Genomic DNA, 5,551 nt, shown 5'->3' with positions numbered 1-5,551 from the left:
AGCGCTTCACATCTATACATTGTGCTGGCAGTGTGTGATTGATGCCTAGGTTAATGCCGTAAACACCATCTGAAATGTCAATGATTAAACTAAGCACCGATGTCTACTACACATGGTACTGGCAGCAAATGTGAAAACAGTGGTTAATGACAATTTTTTCAGAAGATCAGTTGCTAAGCATCTTAGAATTGGTCTAGCTCTTATTGTGTAACGGCGTGGATATCACATTATTGTATGGCAGATAATATTGTATTTCCGGTTCCTTATATTTACATCACTTTTTGCCTCTGCATCTGCACTGTAGTAGATAGTGCCTAACTATATTGCGGTTCTTTTGCATAGGCACTTTTGTCAGAAGGGTAGTGAGAGTGATAGTGGAGCTTGAGAAATCCTTTACGGGAGGGATTTATAACCATAAATCAATGGTCGTCAAATTGTACCGCATGCGACATCTCCATTTCATAGATCTTGCTTAAACTATTAGGTGGCTGAATTTACAGACAAGAAGCCACGGGGCAGCGCGGACATGAATCAGCAGGGGCGGCGGTGCTCCGCTTAGAGGAGTTACAGGGGAGAGGAAGGAGGCCGGCGACAGGAGGGAAGAGCAAGCGGCCTTAGTTCATCATGGAGAACGACCGATGCCCATCCGGATCCCCTCTACCTTCTTCTTTGTAAGCCATCTCGGTCTAATTTTACTCATCTTTTCATCATGTTTGCGCTGCGATCCTCACAATATTTGTTTTCAAATCTAAAATGTTCTGTCACTGCAGGATGAGAAGCTCATCTTGCCTGGTTGGCTGGTTCGCTTGTCTTCTCCTTTCCTGTTGCAATCTTATTGAACCAGTAGGAAGTTTCAATATGGTAAAAGGATTCCAATTCTGAATTCTGTTGCAACAGAAAACTTGATACATCCTCTGTAGAATGTGCACTTATCATGTGTTATATATGTCCTACCTTGTTGGAATGAAGCTTTCTTAGATTGAGATTGCCTTTTAAACTCCACTTGAGTAAGAATCATCTGACCATTTTATGGAGTGGTGTTGGCTGCAGGATGGTGTCGAGCTGCAGGATGACACATGATTAGCAAATTTCTATGAATATTACCACAGGTGCAATTATCCCTCCTCCCAAAGTGGATTGTTTATTTCATTATGGAATCCATTTTCCCCATTATGTTTACTTGGCAACCATTTATTGATCGCCCCCAAGTCAGATGACGACGAGCCCGTGAATCAATGGAGGCCATGGAAGAGAGAAAGGATGTGTGAAGATGTTGTGGTTACCGATGGAGCGCTAGCTGTGGGCGACGACCGGGCCAGGCAAGTTCATCTCATCCCTCTCCTCTGAGTCTCTCTCTCCTGCGTGGCAGTGCAGACTCATGGCGTGTGGTAGTATCTGGTGGCGCGTGTGGCAACACTCACCCGGATCGACACTATTCTTTTACCTTCGTAGCAGCAGTAAACAAGGCATGCTATTTTTATCGATTAGCTACTTTCTTTTCTTGGTATAAATTTTTGAAGTGTTAGGGAGTTGCGGATTCTGTGATCGCGCATTTGATTTTTTGAGAGTCCAACACTCTGGTTCCTAATTAATAATTAATGCGTTTTCTAAACATGGTGTGTGCCGGATATCGAGGTAGTCCGGGTGAGGCCGGTTCAGCCCCGACCCATGACCTCCTTCATGCTCCGGACCAAGTGGGACATGCTAAATTTCAGATGCTTTGTTCACCATTATCGGAGGTCATCATGTACTTTGAGGCACATAATATGTTCCTTGGCAGTTTCAAATGGAATTGACATCAATTCTCTCGTTTCGCAGGTCGAAGCGTGCATGGAGATCTGCACCATAGTGCAAGGGGAGAGGGGGATTTTTCATTTTATTGTCGGTTATCTAGGGTACGTATGCAACCATGGGAATATACCTAATGCCAAGGGAACTTTTGTGGTTGCTGGATATGTCTATTTACATTAAAATTCATGTTTGGTGGCCGATATTGACATCGGGTCCGAGAAATAGAGGTGGATGTGGAGCACACGCTTTAAATTTATATGTGTAACCTTATTTCCCTCGGCAACATGAAATCTTTGGAAATTGATGCTGCATTGATACTTCAGTAGGTGAGAGGTCTATCCTCAACAATCACTATAGTCAAATGGTATTTTTGGAGTAGCTCGTGTATTAAACTCGCAATTTAAAATAGAGTTCAAAAAGAAAGTCTTTACAGTTCGTTCCTTTTGCTATTGTTTTACTATATTGCTGGTGGCGCTGTAGCTCGAGAGTATTGATATGTTTGGCTTCGTCGTAACTGTGCTATATACACATATTATATACTGGGAGTGTTCCCAGCCGAGGAAGACCGAAGACCAAGCCACGACGGGGGAAGGTACGGCCTCCAGCACCCTCAATGCCTCAGCCCCCCATCGTAAGTTCTCCTTTTCGATTGCTCCTTCTCCTCCTCCAACCTCTATATATGTAAACAGTGGAATGTGCATGATTTTTTTATAACGAAAATGGTCCGGATATGATATTTCGAATGTGCATGATTTTTTTTATGACGAAAATGGGAGTTGAGGGTTGATTTGTGCAATATTTGGCTATGGTTATTCTATTAGAAGTGCATATCCCACATTTGATTGATTTATCGGAAAACTTGCATTGAAATTGGATAATGGTTTCTTGCACACCACTTTCCTTTCTCCGGATGCCATATAATAATAACAGCTACACAGTTCAACATGATGCCATATAATGCTTGATAAGATCAGATTTGTTTTCTCTACGTAAATCGAAGGCACTATATAAGCACGTGTTATTCTAAGTTTAACGAGAGATGAACTTTTTCTGTTTGGAACAAGTAGCGTTGTTCATGGCTTAGTGATCAAGATAAAAGTTCATTCCTCTTTGTTTCAAGGGTGTGGTAACCTTTTCATTCTTGATATAGTATTTGAGCCCTTCTACTCTATCAAAAGGTTGTTTTCTTCTTGGGCAGTTCAATGGTATTATCTAATTAAGCTCCTCAACGGGGATAAGTTATTTATAACTTCATATTTCTATTTCCTTTGTCGTACCAAGGCACACCAATTGTGATATCTTAGCTGAACTCTGAGTTGGAGAAAGCACATATAATAGTACTATTACCAATTGTGATATCTTAGCTGAACTCCGAGTTGGATAAAGCACATATAATAGTACTATTATGAATATATACTCGCGCAAACACATAGGTATTGTATATGAGGTTCCATTATACTCACCGATGTTCCATCTCGCTTTCAATTTCATGAGATGATGTGCGATTAAAAAACAACTCTGCAGTAGTTGTAGCACTTAGAGCCATGCTATTATGGTGCTTCACCTTCCTTTTATATGTCTATCCAATTTTTATACAAAGTCTTTGCAGTGAACTTTTTAATCACATTCAGTTATTCCTTCCGTCGTGCGATCTTTTCAGCTCAAGAGCTCTTACCGGACCAATATCTCTATGCGTTGGACATTGTCTACCGACAAGTATGTGAAGATAGCGAGGATTGCTACCGGATCATGAGCCGCTTGCGCTCGGTTAACGAATGAGCACAAATGTGACGAGTTAATAGAAAATCCCCAAGCTCAAGGACGGGGATAGAGTTGAAGTGAGGTTTTCTCTCGCATATTAGCAGGAGTACTTTATCAGAGTTGACTACCGCCTCCTAAATTTGTAAATAATGAAACCATCTCGGTAGTAATTTGTGCTGCAAACATAAGTTTTCATGCTATAAATTCAAGTTTGAATTGCATACTCGTGCCTCTCGCTTCCTGAGTTTATACATAGTGCTATTGTCTGCAGGACAATGTTATTGGACATTCTCTAAATTTCCGTAGAATTTACATGCGAATTCCACCCCTTTGCGTCGGGGATGGAGTTGTTATAACCCCGAAGCCCATTTATAATAATTTCTGGTTTACATGGTACTGGTTAAGTGGGTCAAAATTTCGAACCAATCTTTTTATCCTCTTGCTCGCAATAAATACAATCAAAGCTAAATCTTATAGTTTAGATTTTGCCATTTGCGCGATAGCGCAACCGGTCATCTAGTTTAATAGTAAAGATTCATGTTCTTCCTAGATCATGGGGATGGTGTCGAGTACCTATATAAATATATTAACAAATCATTAAGCAAATATAGTTTACTGCAAGCAAGAGATGATGATTGTTTCCGTAAAGAACAAGAAAGAACAATAGCAGCAGATTTGTATTTCAATGTAAAAGAATGGACCGGGGTCCACAGCTCACTAGAGGTGTCTCTCCCATAAGATAAATAGCATGTTGGGTGAACAAATTACGTTTCGGCAATTGGACAAATAGAGAGGGCATAACAATGCACATACATGATATGATGAAAATTGTGAGATTTAATTGGGCATTACGACAAAGCACATAGACCGCTATCCAAACATGCATGTATGCCTAAAAAGTCCACCTTCAAAGTTATCATCCGAACCCTTCCGCATTAAGTTGCAAACAACAGACAATTGCATTAAGTATGGTGCGTAATGTAATCAATAACTACATCCTCTACATAGCATCAATGTTTTATCCCTAGTGGCCGATGGCGTGTATTTCACACGTTCAAGGCGTTAACCCCAAGAGGAAGGTATGATGCGCAGACAACAGCAAGTTTTCCTCGTAAAGAAACCAAGGTTTATCGAACTGTGAGGAGCCAAGAAGCACGTTGAAGGTTGATGGCGGCGGGATGTAGTGCGGCGCAACACCGAGATTCCGGCGCCAACGTGAACCCGCACAACACAACCAAAGTACTTTGCCCCAACGAAACAAGTGAGGTTGTCAATCTCACCGGCTTGTCTGTAACAAAGGATTAACCGTATTGTGTGGAAGATGATTGTTTGCAGAGAAAACAAGAAAACAAGTATTGCAGCAGATTTGTATTTCAAGATAAAAGAATGGACCGGGGTCCACAGCTCACTAGAGGTGTTCCTCCCATAAGATAAAAGCATGTTGGGTGAACAAATTACAATCGGGCAATTGACAAATAGAGAGGGCATAACAATGCACATACATGATCATGATAAGTATAGTGAGATTTAATTGGGCATTACGACAAAGTACATAGACCGCCATCCAACCGCATCTATGCCTAAAAAGTCCACCTTCAAGTTATCATCCGAACCCTTCCAGCATTAAGTTGCAAAGCAACGACAATTGCATTAAGTATGGTGCGTAATGTAATCAACAACTACATCCTTGGACATAGCATCAATGTTTTATCCCTAGTGGCAACAAGACAACACAACCTTAGAACTTTCTCATCATCGTCCCATGTGTCAATGCAGCATGAACCCACTATCGAGCATAAATACTCCCTCTTGGAGTTAAAAGCAAAAACTTGGCCGCAGCCTCTACTAATAACGGAGAGCATGCAAGATCATAAACAACACATATGTAATAACTTGATAATTAACATAACATGGTATTCTCTATCCATCGGATCCCGACAAACACAACATAGAGTATTACAGATAGATGATCTTGATCATGTTAGGCAGCTCACAAGAT

The sequence above is a fragment of the Lolium rigidum genome, chromosome 1, assembly GCF_022539505.1.
Source record: "Lolium rigidum isolate FL_2022 chromosome 1, APGP_CSIRO_Lrig_0.1, whole genome shotgun sequence".
NCBI classification, from domain to species: Eukaryota; Viridiplantae; Streptophyta; class Magnoliopsida; order Poales; family Poaceae; genus Lolium; species Lolium rigidum.
The sequence above is the reverse complement of the archived record's forward strand: the minus strand, read 5'-3'. Positions refer to the sequence as shown.